The sequence below is a fragment of the Hordeum vulgare genome, chromosome 2H (assembly GCF_904849725.1).
Source record: "Hordeum vulgare subsp. vulgare chromosome 2H, MorexV3_pseudomolecules_assembly, whole genome shotgun sequence".
Taxonomy (NCBI): Eukaryota; Viridiplantae; Streptophyta; class Magnoliopsida; order Poales; family Poaceae; genus Hordeum; species Hordeum vulgare.
In genome coordinates, this window is record NC_058519.1 from 288,020,691 (window position 1) to 288,042,392 (window position 21,702).

Below are 21,702 nucleotides of genomic sequence, written 5' to 3' on the forward strand. Positions count from 1 at the left end.
GAGTCCGATGGGGAATCCTCCTCGGCACGCTCGTACTGCGAGGTCGCGCGCTCGTCGGCGGCCCCGCTGCGACTGGCTGCCGCCGCGCCAGAGGCGGCAGGCCCCGCGACGGCCACGGCGACGGCTGTGGGCAAGCTCCCCGCCAGGGACCGCCTGGGACCCCGTTCCGAGGTGCATCGCGTCGGACGCGAGGTCACTCTGGACGCGGACGGGTTCCAGCATCCCCAGCGCAAACACCACCATCGGCCTCGTCGTACGCTTGCGCCGAGCCCGCCACGCGCGCGCAGCCCCTCCCCAGAGGAGGTTGCCGGCCTGTGCTTCCGTTGCCTAGACCGCTACCACAGGGTGAGGGACTGCACCAATGATGTCAGATGCCGACGGTGCCTCATCCTCGGCCATGTTTCCCGCGACTGCGAGACCCACCTGCGCGCCAAGCCTGTGCCTCTGCCCGCCGCCGCGCCGCGTGCTGCTCCCGCACGCCAAGCTGCAGCCCCACCCCCTCCGGCCCCAACTCCGGCAGCGCCGATGGCCGCTGGACCTGCGCCAGCGCGCATCATCATGGCTCGCTCTGCCTCCCCGGGACTGTCCCTCCAATTCAGTAAAACTGGAACTGTAGGGTTTGCCATTTGCCCGAGGGATGGTTTTGGAGCGGTTTCTCGCTCAAGCTGACTCCAACTTCCTCATAAATCAGTTCGCATGGTGCATCGTTCATCATAAAAGGCTCAGATACCTAGAGTCCGGGCCACAAGCCCATGTTCCCCTTCATGTCCATCATCTGGCTCATGAATAAAGGAATAGGTCATTCCTGTGACGCACTTAGTCGGAATAGAATTTTCTGGCCTTTCGACTATAGGCTGCTCAGTTCCACGGCGCCCTGATCTTGAAAAAAATGGTATTTCTCTTATCCTGGGTCCCTGTTTTTTGGTTCTGAGGTGGTGCTGTCCCGCGCCCTGGTGGCCACCATCGCTGGAACCAGGCCGCGGGTGACCCCGGAGGACGTCGCCGGCGAGATGTACCACTCGGTCCAGCTCGAGGAAGGGGACTTCACAGCCCACTCCCACCACCCCGAGGATTTCCTCGTCATCTTCGGCTCCCAGCACTGCATGGACCGACTCCGCGGCGAACACTTCGTGCGAGGACTGCACTTCACCCTCACGCTTCATCCCTGGAGCAAGCTCGCTCATGCCGGCTGCGGCGCGTTCGAGTATCGCGTTGAGCTCGAGCTCCGCGGTATTCCCGCCCATGCCTGGCACCTCGCAACGGCAGAGCACATCCTCGGGCCCAGCGTGTGGATCGAGCGCCTCCACCCACACACGCGTTCTCGCGCAGACCTAGGCGTGTTCCGCCTCTCTGGCCGCGCCCACGACCCCAGCCTCATCCGCCGCTCCGGCGAACTCGAGATCGTTGAGCTCATCCCTTCCGGCTCCACATCCGTCGCGCCCTCCGTCCGCACGCTCATCTACCCCTTCACGGTCGCGCTCTCTCGCTCCGAGGTGGACAGAGTGGTCGCCCGTAGCGCGGGGGATAGCGCAGACCCTGGCGACGGCAGCGGAGGGGCTGGAACGGGCAACGACCCAGCCACTGGCCCAGGGCCTGGTCGCGGCCGCAAGCGCCGCCGCAGCGATGCACCGCCGGCCGGCCGTGCAGATGGCACGGCAATCAACACCCTCGGTTGACACACGGCAGGCCGTGCGCTTCGAGCCGACGAGGTGGCCGTCTCTAACTGGCCATCCACTCGCTCGGCAGCGCCGCCGTCCGTACGCTACGCAGGGAACAAGATGGACGGCTGGCCCAGTCAGCGTGGCGGGGCCCAGCACCCTCGTCGCTTTGCCAAAAGGGGGAAAGCGGGTTTGGCAGCCAAAGGGGCCACCCCCTGTGGCCGCTCCTGCGAAAGCTGCCGTGCCAACAGCGCCCTGCCCGACAGGATCAGAAGCACCGCCAGCTGGCGAGCACCCATTGGCCCAGAACCCACCCACGACTGCGGGCCGGACCAACGACGATTCAAACCACCTGTCGCCTAGCGCGGGGTCGTGCAGACACATTGGACCCAGCAACGCTGTGACCAACCAGGGCGCACCTCGGGATCAGGAGGACCCCCCTCCCTGCAGCGACGTACAGGACACCCAGCCAGCGGGACCCATCTGCGCCCCTGGCATTGATCCTGTGTCGGGACAAACTGGCGATTCGCCTGGGTCACGCCCTGCTACCGGTTTGGAGTCTTCTGCAGACTGGCCCACACGCAGCCTGGCGCGGGAGGACGAGTCTAACGGTGTCTCCACCGCCACTCCGGCCGGTATTGACCCTGACGAGGACGGCCCATGCGAAGGCCCAGACGCAGCAACCCCGGGAGCAGGCCCACCTCCGCTCGGGCCCCTTGCACTACTGGGCCAGGAGCCCAACTTTGTGGCCGAGACGCCATGCACGCCGCAGCTGATCGACGACGAGCCTGCACCCGTGTCGGCTACCCCAACGCCTGGCAAGTTCGCTTCGCCTCCGGTCACGATGCGTCGCACAGGAGTGCGGAAGACGAGGCCTCGCGCGCTCACTCTTGGGGAATTCCTCACGGCCGCCACCAAACACCTCAGCGCTGCTCTCCCCGCGCCCGACAGGCGACCACGACATCGCCCATTGAACTTCTCCCCCACCCAGCGCCGCGGCAGATCAGCCACCAAAGCTGCACAGGCAGCCGCTCCTCCGACCGCGAAGAGAAGGGCGCAGGTCCAAGTCCTGCGCACACTCGGCATCATCGGGCTAGACCAGAAGATCACGCAGGCCGAGATGCGCGCCTATGATGGGGTCTTCGCCACGCCCATCCCCTTGACTGTGCTCGCAGCCATCGCTGCCTTGGTGGACCGGGAGATTCCATCTACCTTCGAGGAAGCGTCGAGTCCCTCCGACCCCATCGTCGCCACTGTCGCGACTTAGCCGCGTCGCACTTCAAGGCCCGTCGATCTTGTGTCTATGGATCACGGCCTTCAGATAGTTGTGGCAAATGTGCGAGGCATGAACGCCCGCGCGCGTAGGTCGAGCATTAGGTCGCTCCTTGGCACAACGAATGCATTGGTTGTATGTCTGCAAGAAACGAAGATGGCATTGATCTGCTCGTCGACCGTCCTCGAGGCGTTGGGATCAGAGTTCGATGATTACACGTACTTACCCGCCGATGGGTCGAGAGGAGGAATCCTCCTAGCGTGGAAAAACAAAGTGGTGTCCATCACAGCCCCTTTGTTCACCACAAACGCTGTCTCCGCCAAGCTCTCTACCGCGACAGGGACGCCATGGCGGATCACCGTGGTATACGGACCACAGGACGACGCGCAAAAATAGCGTTCATGCAAGAGCTCCGTGATGTGCATGCAGGCTGCAATGGCCCATGGATGGTATGTGGGGATTTTAATCTCATATACAAAGACGAGGACAAGAACAATGGGAATCTTGACAGGCGCATGATGGGCCGCTTCCGACGACTCATCAATGACCTGGCACTCAAGGAGATCTACCTAAACGGACGGCGTTATACCTGGTCCAGGGGGCAGTCACCGCCCACCCTGGTCCACTTGGACCGTGTGCTGTGCACATCCGACTGGGAGGACATGCACGGAGAATGCCACCTACGCTGCCTTGCGTCCGTTATATCGGACCACAGCCCACTGCTCCTGGATTGTTCGCCACTACCAAAAGGACGCCCACGGTTCCATTTTGAAGACTTCTGGCTACGCCTCGATGGCTTCCAGGAAACGGTGCAAGCTGCATGGCACTCTGTCCACGACGACGACCCATTCCGGCGCCTTGCGCTTCGCCTCCAAGCCACAGCGCGCAGCCTGACTAGCTGGAGTGCGCGCTCCGTCGGGAATGTGAAACACAAGCTCGCGATAGCCAGGGAGCTGTGCCTGCGCTTCGATGGTGTGCAAGAGACCCGGATCCTCACCCCCAGCGAGCAATGGCTGCACAAGCAGTTCAGAATGGTCCACCTCGGCCTGCCCTCCCTAGAGCGCTCCATCGCACGCCAACGGTCGCGCATCATCATGCTCCAGGACGGGGACGCCAACACCTCGTTCTTCCATCGACAATGCACCTACCGCAGGCAGAAGAACAGAATCCATACCCTAAACGTTCATGATCGGATTCTTACGGACCAGAGGGATATGGTGGAGGCGGCCTTCGAGCACTTTGACGCGCTGTTGGGCACGTCGGTGGAGCGCGACTGCGCGCTAGACCTGGAGCAGCTCATCGAGCCTCGCGACCTGCTCGACCTCGACGCGCCCTTTGGGGCCGACGAGATCTGGAACGCCGTGAAGCGACTGCCGGCCCGGAAGGCGCCTCGCGCGGATGGATTCACTGCCGAGTTCATCCGCGCCTGTTGGGATATTATCCAGCACGACTACGTCGCCGTGTTCTAGCAGCTCTGCGAGATGCGAGGGCGAGGGTTTGGCCGGCTCAACCAGGCCCTCCTCACGCTGATTCCAAAGCGACCCGACGCGAGCAGCCTGGGCGACTATCGCCCAATAAGCTTGATACACCTCGTGGCGAAAACCTTTGCCAAGGTTCTGTCCTTGCGACTAGCGCCAAAGCTGAATGACCTAGTGAGCCGCAACCAGAACACGTTCATCCCCGGCCGCAGCCTCCACGACAACTTTGTCCTTGTGAGGCAATCAGCCCGGATGCTGCACCAGCTGGGAGCGCCACGGGTGCTGCTCAAACTCGACCTAGCGTGCGCCTTCGACTCCATAGCTTGGCCCTTTCTGTTCGAGGTGCTGCGCCCGTTCGGGTTCGGAGATAGATTCCTGGAGTGGCTAGCAATCTTGTTATCCACGTCAAGCACTAGGGTGCTCGTCAACGGGGAGCCTAGCCCTCCCATATGGCACCGGCGCGGGCTTCGCCAAGGTGACCCGCTATCGCCGCAGCTGTTCGTCCTCGCCGTCGATGTGCCGGGAAGGCTGGTCAAGCGCGTTGTTGATCTGGGTATCCTACAACAGCTACATCCACGTCGCGCCATCCCAGCGATGTCCCTCTACGCGGACGACGTAATGCTATTCTGCCACCCCGTGCGATGCGACATTACTGCAGTCAAGGAGATGCTGCTACTGTTTGGGCGAGTGTCAGGACTGCACGCCAATTTTGGTAAGAGCTCCGCAACACTCTTACGCTGCAACCAAGAAGAGGCTGGACCGATTGTTCTTCACCTGGGGTGCCCAATCGTAGAACTGCCCATCACATATCTCGGCATCCCGCTCACGGTGCGACGACCCACTGCGGCGCAGCTGCAATCGGTCGTGAGCCGGACTGCCGATGCACTGCCGGCATGGAAGGCGCACCTCACAAACCGCGCCGGCCGCCTCTTGGTAAAGTCAGCCCTCGCCGCAATCCCCATCCACCAGCTACTCGTGCTCGCCCCGCCCAAGCAAGTCATCAAGCAGCTCGAGAAGATACACAGAGGATTCCTATGGGCTGGAAGAGCCGAAGCTAAGGGAGGGCACTGCCATGTCAATTGGCGACGCGTATGCCGGCCTATCTCCCTTGGAGGCTTAGGCGTACGCGACCTTGAGCGTGCTGGGCTTGCATTAAGGCTGAGATGGCTATGGTTTTCACAAACAGACATAGATCGCGCATGGGCTGGGCTCGACCTTCAGTTCTCAGCCACCGAGCGTGCGCTGTTCTTTGCCTCCACGACCATGGAGCTGGGAAACGGGCAAATGGCCCTGTTCTGGGAGGATCGCTGGATCCAGGGGCGATCAATCAGCGAGATCGCGCCACTGGTATACGCCTGCTGCCCCAAGCGACGGCGGAAGCAGAGGACAGTCGCACAAGGTCAACAAGGAAATAGCTGGACCCGCGACATCCAGGGCATATTTGGCATACACGAGATGGGGCAGTTTCTCCAGCTCTGGCAGATGATCGCGGACACCGTCCTCACCGACGAACCTGACCGCCTGATATGGAAATGGACTGCCACGGGCGCGTACTCAGCACGGTCTGCCTACCTGGCCACGTTCCATGGATCGGTAACCTACCTTGCTTGGAAGATGATATGGAACGCATGGACGCCGCCAAAAGTTAGGTTCTTCCTCTGGCTTGCGCAGCAGGACAGATGCTGGACTGCAGACCGCCTCGCCCGTCGCGGCCTACAGCACCATCCGCGATGCCTTCTATGTGACCAGGCCTTTGAGACTATCCACCACATCATCATTGCATGCCCATTCACCCAACAGATTTGGCACGAGGTCCTCGCATGGTTTCGATTGCCAGTAGGATGCCCCAACCAGGAGGACTCGCTGCTGGACTGGTGGAACCGCGCGCGACACAACACCCCCCCACCCACAGCGGAAAGGGATGGCATCCATCACCCTGCTCCTACCCTGGATGGTATGGAAGCACCGCGACGATTGCGTGTTTGACAGGGCACAGCCCTCCATTGCTGCACTAATGTCAAAAATCAAGGAGGAGGCTACCTTATGGGCACGGGCTGGAGCCAAAGGGCTTCGGGTTATCCTACCGCAGACATGGGATGTACACTAAGTAGCATTAGAATGCTTGTATCCTGCCTCCTAGGAGGATTGTAACAAACTCTATCTTTTCAATATAATGAAACCCAAAGGTCCTTTGCGCTTTCTCGAAAAAAACATTCATTTTATTCATTTCTGTGACAAGTAATTCCGGACGGAAGAAGTATTATTTTTTGGAATCCCTGCAATATTTAAGCCAATTCCTCGGTTCAAGACATGATGCAGTTCAGCTGGCTGTGTGTTTGAGAATGAGCTTAAATAGGAACTACGTAGGAGAAATGGCGTGCCTTGGTGCGCTATTTGTTATTGTGCCGATGTTGAAGGAGGTCTATTTATTACTCCTTTCGTTTTTAAATACTCCATCCGTTCGAAATTATTTGTCGCATAAATGAATAAAAATGAATGTATCTAAAACTAAAATACATCTAGATACGTTCATTATTATGACAAATATTTTCGGACGAGGGAGTATAAGACCTTTTTAGAGAATTCACTATGGACTACTTTGGACTACATACGAAGCAAAATAAGTGAATTTATATTCTAAAATATATCTATATACATCCGTATGTAGTTCATAGTGAAATCTTTAAAATGTCTTATACTCCCTTCGTTCCAAAATTCTTGTTTTAGGTTTGTCTAAAAATGAATGTACCTAAATACTAAAATATGATTAGATACATTTATATTTAGACAAATCTAAGACAAGAATTTTGAAACGGAAGGAGTATTTAGGAATGGAGGGAGTAGAATGCTTGTAACTTCACAATTTGGTAAAAGCAAAGAAAAATGCTAGGCAGCCAAATAATCAACAATGCTACTTCTCTTGAGCAATCATGAAATTTAATTTGGGCCGATTTTCTGGAAACAATGCACATCCTATTTTCTTGTTGCTTTGTTATTAGCTTACCAATCAAAATACGGACGATGGTGCAACCAGTGCAAGAGCACTCACTAATATGTGAACTTTTTAATAGAGAAGGCCTGTGCATATAATTTTTTGTCAGCCTTGTTAACATCGCCATGGAGTCTTAACATCGCCATGGAAGTGCAGACGAATTGAGATCTACACATAATGAGGAGAACGAGGAATGGATATCAATGTTTTTTTTTACCAAAGCATGCACGCATTCAGAAAGAGCACATTCAGTGTCAAACAAAAAAAGAAAGAAAAGAAAGAGCACATTCAGTTAAGTTCAGGAAAAAAATAATTAGTTCATGCTGACATTCGAAGCAAAGAAATTCGATGATACATATCTGTGGTTGCGCAAAGCCCTGCCAGTTTTATACTTCATCTGTAAAGAAATATAAAAGCGCGTTCAAGTCACTATTTTAATGCTATAAACAATTTTACTTACTTCGTTTTAATTTTTTTGTCTTAGGTTTATCTAAAAATGAATGTATCAAAATATTAAAACGTGACTAGATATATTCATATTTAAACAAATTTAAAACAAAAAATTTGGGACGAAGGAAGTATTTCTTTATGGAAGGAGTACTTGCGACACTCCACCGTGGTTGTGTGCACAGCTCCACTCCACCGTTATCTTTAAAGGAAGGTCCACATCTCACCATCAATGGCCGATGCTTTGTTTTCCTTTGTCCGTTGGATCTTGGATAGCACATACACATATCTCGGCTCGCACGCCCGCATGGAAAGAGCGAATGTCTATGTCCCTTGCTTAGACAACAGAGAACATACTCTCGGCTGGCTAAGCCAGGTGGGCAAAATGAAAAAAAAAATGATCCAAGAATAAAACTCATTCATAGAATAAACAGTTCGTGAAAAAAAATCATCCATCTCATCCTTTTTTTAGCGCCTTTATCTTAAACGTCATACTACACTTCCGATACTACGTTGTGTGGCGTTCAAGATCTAGTGACACCTAAGGCATAGGCGTCACAATATATCGTGTGGCGCCTAAGGCATAAACGCCATACTATACCATGTGGCGTCTAAGAGCAAGTATAATAAGGTATAGTCAGCGGATTGTAAGGATTAAAATACTATATTTTTATTGAGTTGGATAAGAGAGAAGAGAAGCGGACTTTTCATGAAAAGCTAGCTCTAGCACGTGCTCTTAGGTGCTTTATGAGAATGAAATGTGAGCCATATATGATAAAGTAGTATTCTTTTAAAGCTAACTATTGTACAAATTAGCTATAAGAGCAAGTATAATAGTATAGCCAGCTGCTGGTATAAGCCATTGTCATGTCATCTATAGCCCATCTTATAGTCAACATATACAATAGTTCATTGCAAAAGTGTATTACTTTTTTATTATATGGTCCACCTTTCATACTCACAAAAGTCATAGGAACACGTGTTAGAGTTGGCTCTTAGCTAAGAGTCCGCTTACTTTCTCTCTCCTCTTTTCTTTTCTCTAACTAAATAAAAATATATTAGTTTATTCCTTATAGCCAGCTGACTCAGCTCTATTGTACTTGCTCTGAGATGGATTATAAGATGGCTTATATCCAGCAGTTGGCTATACTATTAATCATGCTCTAAGACAAAGACGTCACACATTGTAATGTGATGCTTGACTGTCAGACGTCACATAAAAAAATCAATTGCATAAAATTTTTTTAAACGCGGTCCAGTTTATGAAATACTTCAACAGTCCGCGGGTCAATTTGTCAAGTTTGCAGGCCAGGAGGGCCTCGGCCTGAGGACTCTAGCGGATGCCAGCCGGGTGCAAGGTTAGGAGGACGTGCAACACCCGGGGGTGGTTCCTCCCACAACGCATGCTATTGCTGGTGTTTCTTTGACGCACGTGCCGAAGGCTGGCCAGCGGTACTAGGGGGAGCAGTCGCTGGCTGGGCATACTTTTAAGCCCATGGCTGCTACTGGTGCCGACCAACTCCTCTTCCATCGTGGGGTGGTGGAGGCACTGCGTGGAGCAGTGGCTGCCAGATTCGCAACTGGAGGTGGTGAGACCACTAATTATGTAACGGATTTTCAGTTTAGTGCTGCGAAGAAAACTGTATAGAGCTACCCAAGGAAAAAGGGAGGAAAGAGAGTAAGAGAGGGACAACGGAGAAATACGAGGATGCAAGCAAGCTGGTCCTAGGTAAAAAAAGGGGACGCCTTCCTGAAGCTAGGCCAACGGGAAGCGACGTAGAATTTTCTTTTGAGAAATCCCTTATAGCTATGAGCGTATTCTATATGGAGATGTAATTGTTTGATCTAAACCGGTGTGCACGGATAGAGTTGAAGTAGTGTAGGACGTGAAGGGAGGCGTGAAGAATGTGCCAAAGGAGACTGAGGAGAAAGAAGAAGTATATGTTCAGCAAGGGGTGAAATCGGTTGGTGAGAAGAAAGATGATAACGGCGCATTAGCGGCCTTCGAGGAGGAGGACCGCGGGGACAAATGAAAATCTTAGGGTGGAACTGCCGTGGTATGCTCTCCCACACGGCAGTTCGTGAGCTTTTGGAGCTTCAAGAACGCACAAGGGTAGATTTAGTTTTTTTTTCAGAGTCTCACTTGAATAAATGTAAAGCTGGTGAGTTATGTCGTGTCTTAAACTTTGAGTCTATGCTTGTAGTGGAAAGTGATGGTTGGGCCGGTGGCCTTATTCTATTTTAACAAACTTTGAATAAAATTGAGTTGAACTATCTATCGTCTCATTTTATCAATATTTTGTTTATGCATGAAGATATTGTATAATGGATCTTCACGGGTTTTTACGGTCCTCCGAATTGGAATGAATGCAATTTATGTTGGAATGATATTCGCAATTTGCATAGCAAGGGCGATCACCAGTGGGTGATTTTGGGGGATTTTAATGAAATTTTATATTCTTCAGAAAAGCACGGCGTGAATGTTGAGACCAAATGGAATGATGAGAGAGTTCTATGAGTGTCTCATGGATTGTGGGTTGGAGGATCTAGGTTACATCGGTGGCCCCTTCACGTGGAGAAGTGGTGATATTCGTGAGCGTCTTGATCGTGCAGTTTGCAATATAGGTTGAGCACATAAATTTCCTTGAGTGGCGGTAATTAAAGAAGAACATATTCATTCTGATCATCGTCCGCTGGTCCTGGACATGGATTACATGGATGCCAACATCTTCAGTTGACCAAAAGGGCGTGTGAAACAATTTGAAGCTAGGTGGCTAAAGGAAGAGACAATAACTGAAATTGTCAAGGCGTCTTGGGAGAAAGCAAAGCTAGCAGGTATTGGTCCCTCTCTTGCTGATCGTACGAGAGTTGTGCATGCCGATCTGCATTCGTGGGACTAGGAAACCCTCAAAGTCCCCAAGCGGAGAGCAGATAAATTAAAGGAATTAGAGGGATTAAGGTGTTGCCCTTTGAGTCCGTAATCCCGTTGTCGTCGGAAGGAAATTATTGTGCTAATTGAGAACCCGCTGGATCAAGAGGAAACTTTCTGGCTACAAAGAGGGCGGGCAAACTAGTTGATGCACGGGGATCGTGATACCTCCTTTTTCCATAACGCAACCACGTCTAGGAAAAAAAAGAAATATTATAAAGAAACTACTTGATCATTTGGGGGTCTCGAAAGAAGATCAGGAGTTAAAAGATCATGTGTCTAATCATTTCTCTCAGCTCTACACTTCGGAAGTGCAACATCCGAATCAAGAAGTCTTGTCCCTTGTCCATAGGAAGGTGTCTACTGAAATGAACAATGCACTTTGTGCCCTTTATACAGCTGGAGATTTTCGTAAGGCAGCATTTGATATTAGGGACTTAAAAAGCTCCAGGGCCAGATGGTCTCCACGCTATTTTCAATAAAAGGTTTTGGCCGATGTTAGGGGATGATCTAATTGAGGAGGTCCTTCAAGCAATCAATACATGCATGATTCCAGCGGGATGGACTGACACTGCGATCATGATGACCCCAAAGGTTAATAATCCAACGAAGGTTACCCAATTTAGGCCGATCATTATATGTAATGTGGTGTATAAAAGTATTGCAAAAATGGTGGCTTCTCGTTTAAAAGCTTTTCTTCCAGAAATTATTAGCCCAACGCAGAATGCATTCGTGCCTGGTAGACTGATCACGGATAACATTTTAGTGGCTTATGAGTGTTTTCATACTATCAAGAATAAGAGAGAAGTTAGAGAGGGCTTATGTGCTATCAAACTCGATAGCACAAATCTTACGATAGAGTTGAATGGTCTTTTACCTCGCAAAGTATTATGGTAGGTACATAATCTTTAAAACATGGATATATTTGGCATGTGAGGAATGGGCATAATATTAATTTTGGGAAGACGCATGAATTCCCAATTGTGCCACAAGGAAAATTGTGACGCCTAAGGGGGGACAACTATTGTCTAAGGTAGGTGACCGGATTAATCCTCTCTCGAATAGTTGGGATGAAGACCTCATGAGACAAACATTGTGGCCCATTGATGCACAAGGATTCTTTTGACTCCAATCCCACAATATGATATGCAAATTTCATGGATTGGAGTTATACTAAAAATGGTATGTTCTCGGTTCGGTCTGCCTACTCTGTGGAGTGGGATCACCAGTGTGGAAGTAAATTAAAATATTCAAATGGGATGGGACAAACCACAAAAAACCCTATTTGGAGTATTATATGGAAATGATCATGTCATGCAAAATTCAAGATCTTTATATGGCGTACGCTTCATGGCACACTTCCATGTCGGACTACGCTTGCAAATAGACATATGAAGATCTCGCCCATTTCTCTTGTTTGTTCAGAGGGTCTAGAAGACACAAAGCATACACTTTTCCTGTGCAGTAAAGCCAAGGAGGTTTGGAAAAGGTTAGGGATGGATGATATTATTAATAAAGCATGCAAGATAGATCGTGAGGGAGAAGAGGTGTTGGCATACTTGCTCCTTTTGCCAGATCAAGAACTGTGCATTTTGGGTCATTACAGTGTGCGTGAAAGGATTTCTTTGCAGCATGGTATCTATGGTTGGAAAGACGGAAAATGGTGTATAAGGAGACAACACAGAATTCACAACAGATTTCAATGAGGGTTCTAGCCCATATGTCAAACTACGTTAATGCATCGTCCACAAAGGCTTCGATGAAAAAGGGGGATTGGTCATGTCCCCCACGGGGTTTGTTAAATTTAATGTTGACGCTTCTTTTGATCATGACTTTCTTAAGTGCACGATGGGGGCGGTTCTAAGAGATGTGTAACATCCCAAAATTATAAATTTTGGAATGTTAATATAATTATTAGATTGATTGTTTGTTTGTTTGAGTGATTGAAACTTGAGTGAAATATAAAACTTTTTAAAACTTTTGAATGAGAGGGAATAAAATGACTTTTCCATTTTTCTTTTGAATTCAAATTCATCCATTTAAAATCAATGAGAGAAGATGGCAGGACTTCTTCAACTATAAATAATTTGAATGTAGATGGCATTTGAATTTCTTTTGATTTTGATTTGCAAATCTATTTTTCCTCCACTTAAGAAATGCCGGGAAATAATATTCCGTCAAACAAAAAAGAGAGGGGGAACATGACCCTCCAAAACCAGGGGCATTTATTGAAATATTTTGAGCCAAGAAAACCAAAATTTAATTGAGAAAATATTTGCAAAAAGAAATAAATCTTTTAGGGTTTTTTCTGAAAAAACATTTTTTTAAAAGTTTTTATTTTGGTCGTGGAAAAATGTCCATCATTTAGATTTTATTTTTCTGATAATTTTAGTATATAGAAACTCTATATTCCGAATTTATTTAGTTTCCCTTTTATCGTTTACTTTCCGGTTTTTGAAAATAGGAAAGAAATCTCTATTAATTGGAAAGTTTGCCCTGGCCCATTAAAGCCTTTCCAAATCTGGCCCAACAGGACCTTCTTCTTCCTCACGTACTACCTCGAGGAACTTCCATAACAATGGAGACACAGAACCTCCACCTTCCCGATCTCCCTCTCCCTTCCATCCCGGCGCCTCCCGAGCCCCTCTATTTAAAGCCCCGATCCTCCTCGTTCCATTTTCCCCATCACCACGCCCTCTCCCTGCCCGTAGCCTCCTCCCCACCATCTTCCTCTTCCCTGTCAAGAACAGCCACCAGGAGCTCTCCTGGATCGCCCCTGCCGAGCCCTTGTCGCACCTAGCGCCACCCCCACCACACTCCTCACCCCCACGGCGCCCCACCCCTACCCCATCGCCCCCTCGCCCCTGCACCTCTCCCCACCCCGCTGAAACTCTCGTGCGAGGGACGCCGAAGCCAGGAAGCCATCGCTCCAGGAGCTCCCCATCGCCACAAGAGCACCACACCCCCCTCCAGGAGTCGACCTCACCCTCCTCCGCCACCCCCTCCTCCGCCGCTCTCACCCACGCCGGCGACCACCCTCCCCTCACCGGAGCAGCCACCGGAGCTCCCCAGCCCCTGTCAGCCACGGTGAGGAGACCCCTCTTCCTTTGTTTTTTTTATTTTTGTTTTTGCACCATTAGATCTTGATCCTAGGGCCACTAATAGATCACTTAGAGCCCGAACCGTTTTCTTCTAATGTGCGGACGTTTGTTAGATTTCACTGATCACGCACAAGTCTGATCACGCACATGTCTAAGCCAACCAGAGATTGCCACGTACCCTGTTCGTTAGAATAGTTTTTCTCTTTTTCTGTTTTTATTTCCGTAACAGAACCAATTTCAATTTTGTTTCCCTTATATCTTTTAATCTAGGAGTCCAATGAAGCTGATTCTTTTTGTGTTAGATCATAATTTTCTTGTAGTTTGCGAAAATATATAATTTGTCTCTGTTTGTATTTATAAAATTTGAATTAGAACAGATTTGATTTAAAGCTTGTTTTGCTTATACTGGGAGTTTAAAAATAGCTTTTAAATTAATTCTTTTTGCTACTGTTTCCTATTGATCATATCTTTAGTAGTTTAAGTTTCAATTTTATTATAGCTATTTCTTTTTCTATATTTGTTTTTAAATTAGTTTCTTTTATATTTGCGAAAGTTTATATTCTGTTTTCTGTTAGATAACAGTAGGTTTTCAACAAAAATAAAATTTTATTTTTATTTGTTATCATGAAATCAATTCAAGTTCTCTAATAACTTGCAATTGATTTCCCTACTAGTTTACTCCCATTTGAAAATAATTTCAAAATAATTTTATGAAAAATACTTTATTTTATCTTAGTTAAATTTATATTTCATTCTCTGTTATTTTACTATTTTAGTGTTTTATTTTTCAGTTAGAACAAAAACTATTTAGTGTTTGATGTAGTAGAAGACTCCCTAGTTTTCTTTGAAATTTTCTTTGGATTCTTATTCGATCTTTCTTATGGTTTTGATTGCATCAACTTTCATTGTTGTTTGTTATTTGATTTCATCGGAGAGTGACGAATAGGTCTATCACGTATTTTCCGAGAGTGATAATTCTTCTTCATCAACCTCACCAGGCAAGTCACGTTGATCATATCATTACCTACGTTTTTACATGCATTGTAGTTCTACCTTTCTTCACCCAATTGCATGCAAAGTAGGTACTTGGAAATTTTGGAATCTTGATGTAGTATCATGTGGTAGGCACCCACCCCCTTGTTACTTTGGTCGGGATGTTATTATGCTATGCTCCTAGTAGACGGGGTTTTGGTTGAGTGTTTACCATGAGTGTTGTGAGAACTTAATAATCAAGACCTGAAGAACTCCAAGACTTGCAAGACCTCAGAATGAAATATACCTCTGGGTGAAGGATGGTTTAGATGGGCTCCCTGGAGAAACCAGTGGACGACCCGGGATGCATGGGGAAGCGCCATGACATCTTGCGGAAAGCTTCACCCAGGCTCAAAGAGACGGACGAATATTTTCAAGACCCAAGGCTTACCTGCACAACCACAAGTCATTATGGGCTCTGGCTTGGTTGGACAATGTGGCGACTCTGGACAGGCGGTGCTAGCAGATGTAGAAGAACGGTAGGATTGGATGGGCACCGACAGAGGATCAGAGGGACCCGTTGAAAGACCATGTTTTGATCATCCGGTCTTCAAACACCCTGAAGTGCGAGGACATACACGGAGGCGATCAAATCTTGTGGGGAACGTGTGCAAAACTCTGCAGAGTACCCAAACCTAATCGATTAGCAGTGTCCACGGCCATGGACAACTTGAGCCGAAGGCATTGAAATTTTCCTAAACTCTCAACATAATTTAATAATGATGTGGGAATTATTGACAACTCGGGTACGAGAATTGGTCGGCGGAACCATCTCGTTAACAACCAACAATGTAGTAATATTTTGCTTTAACCCTCTCTTGATGTGTAGGAGAAAACTGGCTTTTCGCTCAAAACTTACAAGCCCCACCTGCCATATATGCATATAGTACAGATGATATTTTTACCCCTCTTTTTTGTGACTTGCCGGCATATTCAATATGCTGACCTACACGGCTGCAACGTCTTATGTTGCAGATATTTTCTTCGACGAGTAAGAGTATGATTCAGGGTTACGGTCCGCACTCAACCTGTCGTTGGTGTTTATTGGGACTCCACTCCCTTGACTGTTTCCGCTGAGATTCTGAGGTATATATCAATTTTACGTTATTTACATGTGATTGCACTTTGATATATACATTGATGTACTGTGTGTGCCAGCATACTGATCCAGGGATGGCACAGATACACAGAGGCTTTACTCGTTTTGAGTCGGGTCGCTACAAGATGACAAAGGCATGTTTATCGCTGGAGGAAACAAGAAGATTGATTATTGCATGGATGTTTTAACTGCGGAGGCTCTAGCTCTCAAATTTGGTCTCACATTAGTGCAAAGGGAGGGATGTAACCGCCTCATTATTAACCCAGATAATCTATAGGTGATTGAAACAATGCAGGATGGAGGACACTCGACGGGAGTGATGATAATGATCTTTGATGATTGTTTTCATTACGCCTGTGACTTCACTATTTCAAGATTCAAACATTGTAATAGAGAAGCAAATAAAGCAGCTCATGAATTAGCTAGATTTTCTTTGACCTCACATTGGTTTGAGGAACCTTTATGTGAAATTGTACCTATCCTCACGGACGGTGTATTGATTATTTCTAATGAATAAAGTTATGGTTTATTAAAAAAACATACTCTCGGGTGGCACATACACATAACTATCGGCTACATGATTCGCGCCGCCTCGTGAGCTCGTGCAAAATCGCAGCTACGACGTCGCTTCGTCTTGAGCTGCAATCGTCATGGTTGTCCGCCGAGGATGACGCTCGCTGCTATAGTGCAGCAGCTCCACCGATATCACCGTCGCTCATCGCGGAATTGTGCATGATGGTAGCATGGTTGCTCCCCGCTCACAACTCCAACTGTTGCTGGTTTTAGCATTTGTGTTGCTCGTGAAATATGGAGTGGATTTTAGGGCATCCAACAATTTAAACCTATAAGATTGCCCAACTCGCATCTAGGAGGCTCCGAGTGGCGGTGCCAGGATGAGAAGTGTGTGATGTCATTTCAATTCTACGATGTCATATACATGTGTTTTTTTCTAAATTTATAAAAAAGTACATGATTTCTTCTTGTGTACGAAGGATTTTCCAAAAACCTGTGTGGTCAATTGACCACACTCCTCTCTATGTGGCTTTGCCACTTGAGGCTCCCACGTCTTGCTTTGATTTTTTCCGTTCGTGGTCAACGAGTTCTTTCTTTCACTGATGGTCGTTGGGTCGTCGCTGGAACTGTTTTGACCGTGTGGTGAATAGTGGACAGGGATGCCGTGTGGGCTCGGGCATGATCCAGTTGGCTAGGTTTCCTCTTTTGGGTGCGCGGGCAGCTTGTCCTGACGCGCCGCGTGCACTCGTTGAGCGTTTCATGGGCGTTGTGTGGCCTCTGCCCCTCGCTCTTTCGTGTAGCTGGACTTCTGGTATGGCTGTGGTTGGACCTCGTCGTATCGCTCTTTCGTGACCGCATTCCTGCCGCTTCTGGGTTGGCTTAGGTTACGTCATGATTTGACCGCGTCCCGTCCCACGTATGGAGGGTGGGTGCGGAGAGGGGTGAATGAAAAAACCATACCGCATCGTGTCTCGGGTCACACTACCTATTTCTTTATCCGCGGGTTGTTCGTTACCGTATTTCGCGCATGCGTTTGAAAGTGCATGTAGTCCCCATGTGTAGTTTTGGTAATTGATGACAATCCTAATGGACTAATGTTTGCATTGATTTATACTCCCTCCGTCCCAAAATAAGTGACTCAAAAGGGATGCTACTTTATAGTAAAGTTAGTCAAAACCGAGTCATTTTTGAGTCTCTTATTTTGGGACGGAGGGAGTACATTTGAAGGAATGTTCTATTTGCAATACATGAAGAATATTGGATGAATTGAAGTATGTTTGTTCCATTAATATGCAAGAAGGAGTTCAAATGAATTCTAAATGAATGTCATATACATATTGTTGTGCATGCATCAAGGATGAGATCAATGATTGAATCAAATATGATACGATCAAGATGAATTCCATGTGATGAACAAGATGTGATCGATGTGGAGTTCATTGAGGATCTAAGACATTCTCATGCTTTGTCTTATGGTTTGAACCATGATGGATCAAGATCTTGAGAGAATAATTGAAGAGAAGAATTCTACATATGTATTGAAAATAGGATCATGACGAGCTCATATGTTGACTCGTGGATGATTATGTCTTGAAGCAAGTAATTCAAGTAAAGAATTCATTGTGCCTCTCAAGAAACTATGTTGTATCGTGAAGACGAGCAAGTTATATCCAATATGATATTCATGGAGAAACTTGATATGGTCATGGTGAATTGAGATATTGGTCATCATTTCTTAAAGCAATGAAGCCTAATAAGAAATCAATAGGGCCTTGAAGACATCAAGATTAATCATGGATCAAAGATAAATGTTGAACAAGATGAGGATCAAAGAGTTAACTCAAAGTTGGTCATCACACAAGCGCAAATGATGTACCACATGTGATCTTGTGGTATGGTAAGTAATTGTCAATTGCACTTTGTGTACTAACCCATACTATGTGATGTCTATGTCTATGAGAGTTAGCTAATTCTCATGGGCTCGCATCAAGAGAGAGATTCCAAGTGTCCATGAGAGGATGACATCAAGTGTTCATGATCATGTTTGACAAGGGCAAGTTCAAGATAACCATCCCTAAGGATTACATGCTTGAAGCTTGTGGATGTTCATATGATGGACAAGTGAAGATGAATACAAAGCAAGGCTTTCCACATCGTGTATGGGAGAGCTACTTGAAGACTCCATCAATGTCTTGCCTTTAGCTTGAGCCAAGAAGAAACAATAACATCAAGCTCAAGTGAAAGGCTCGACTCAAAGGTATTAGTTCCTTTGACGTTAGTGGTGTGGAGTGATGATCACCGAATAAACATATGCACTCAAGAATGGATTATCGGTAACTATGTAGTGTAGCTCTTTTATGATTCTTAATTTTTAGGGATTCTGCACTATTAAGAGGGGATAAAAGGGTTTCGTAATGCACTTTCTCAAGACAACATCTTCTATACACAATTTCACTCCTATCATATATTCCATAGTAAAACCGTTAGCCAAAAAGGGCTCCCCAAATTCTATAATCAAAAATTTGCATTGATTGCATCATCCATTTTGTTTGATATTGGGTTTTTTCTCTTTGGGCGGACCTGGAGCTTTCCAATAGCTATAAAACGAGCCAAAGATCATCAAAATCGGAGTTTGTATGTAAAAGTTACGTATGTTTCACTATTGGTATGCTGGCTATTTATTGGGGGGCTGGAAGTTCCGGGAAGGTTCCAGGAATTTTTTGGGCTAAACAGAAAGTTCGCAAAAATCTGACCCAAAGGGAGCCCGAAAGTTCCGGGGGCCAGAAGTTCCGGGCAGGTTCCGGGGAAAGTTCCGGGCTAACTAAAAACTTTACATTGTCTGCCTCAATAGGGAGCGCGGAAGTTCTGGGCTACATTTTTCTATGCGTAATGGGAAAATTTGGTGGGGCACTATATAAGGTACCCCTTCTTCCCCAACGAGACAGAGCCTTTGGATCTGAGATTTCCCCATTGTTTTGAGCTCTCTCCTCTGCCGCCAAGCCTCAAAACTCCAATCCATTTGGGGGAAAACTATCTGTTGGAGCATATATCTCCATATGTGGTTTTGGTACTTGATGACAATTCCTATGGACTAATGGTTGCCTTAAGTTACATTTATAGGATTTGTCCATAGGCACTTCTTGAAGTCCATCTGTTGGGTTCAAGGAGTTTATATGATGACCAAGATGGTATTCAAGGTATTATCCAAAGAATGGTCATAGAGACACATGGTTGATCAAGATCTCAGACAAAGAGTAAATCAAGATGATCAACACACAAAGCGTACAAGATGTACCGAGAGGGATCAAGTGATCCCATGGTATGGATTTGTCCATAGGCACTTCTTGAAGTCCATCTGTTGGGTTCAAGGAGTTTATATGATGACCAAGATGGTATTCAAGGTATTATCCAAAGAATGGTCATAGAGACACATGGTTGATCAAGATCTCAAACAAAGAGTAAATCAAGATGATCAACACACAAAGCGTACAAGATGTACCGAGAGGGATCAAGTGATCCCATGGTATGGTAAGCATTGTCCATTACGTGTTTGTGTACTAACCCATGGTCTTCGTGAGAGTTCTATGTGGGGGTTAGGTGTGTTTACATGGGCTTGCGTCAAAGGGAAGATCTCATACAACCCATGGAGTATGACATCAAGTTGTGATCATCATCAATGGTTGATCAAGATCTCAGACAAAGAGTAAATCAAGATGATCAACACACAAAGCGTACAAGATGTACCGAGAGGGATCAAGTGATCCCATGGTATGGTAAGCATTGTCCATTACGTGTTTGTGTACTAACCCATGGTCTTCGTGAGAGTTCTATGTGGGGGTTAGGTGTGTTTCCATGGGCTTGCGTCAAAGGGAAGATCTCATACAACCCATGGAGTATGACGTCAAGTTGTGATCGTCATCAAGATTGCGATGTGCAAGTTCAAGTGGATCAGCACGAAGATAGCATGCTTGAAGCTTGCCGTCCATTGTGGTGGCAATGGACTTGTGAAGATATGCTGAAGAGTGGCTCACCCATAGTGAGTATGGGGGAGCAATCAACTAGTCTTCATCAAGCCAACACAATCAAGAAAGTTGGTCCATCTTGAGGAAGCCAAGATCATCATCATCTAGCTCAAGAGGACGAGGTGCAAGGTATAGGTTTGCCCTTGATAGGTTTTCTGGTTAGGATAGATTGCTGTTCTATCAAGGGGGCTCTCAAGTGAGTAGCTTGATCGTATCGTTCGTTGAGAGCTCAAACCATTTGCATCCTTGCATCATACTTCTTGGTTCTTGTTTGGTGTTTCTCTTTATGAGTTTTAGAGCTTATGGTCATCTTCGTGACAAGCTCGAGTTCATCGAAAACGGAGTCCATATGCATCTACTATGATGTTTTCGATGTTAGAGTTTTTGCCGGTTCTTCATTCATAGAGATCTCACATCTCTATATCTTTGGCATATTCATAACCGCATGTTTTGGATAGCCCTTGTCGTCCTGAATCCAACAACCTTGGGTTTGCTCGATTCGGAGCTCGTATGCGAAAGTTATGGCTGTTTCAGTGGCGAGCGGTAGTACCGCTCGACCTAGCGGTAGTATCGCTGGCTGGCGGTAGTACCGCCCCTGGTCAGCGGTAGTACCGCTCCAGGAGCTTAGTACCGCCTGCCTAGCGGTTGTTCGTGGACGGACCTTTTTGCGAAGACTTTCTTGGCGGTGGTAGTGCCGTTGCACTACCAGGGGCCCAGCGGTAGTACCGCTCGGGCCAGCGGTAGTACCGCTGCAGCCAGCGGTAGTACCGCTGGAGTGCCAGCGGTAGTACCGCTGCAGCCAGCGGTAGTACCGCTGGAGCTCGGGCAGAAAGTGGGGGTAACGGTCTGATTCCTTCCCCCACTATATAAAGGGGGTCTTCTTCCCCCTTGGTCTTATCCATCCGTTGAGCTCTTGTTCTATCTCCATTGTTGACATTCTTAGAGCTTGATTACTCTCTATCCCTCCAATGATTCTTGCTTGTTCTTGAGGGAAAAGAGAGAGGAGATCTAGATCCACATCTCCACCAATCACTTTCTCCTCTATGTGAGGGGAACCCCTTGGATCTTGATCTTGGAGTTCTTTGTGAGCTCCTTGTTCTTCCTCTCATATTTCTCCATAGCTTTTGTTGTTGCGGAGGGATTTGAGTGTGAGGGACT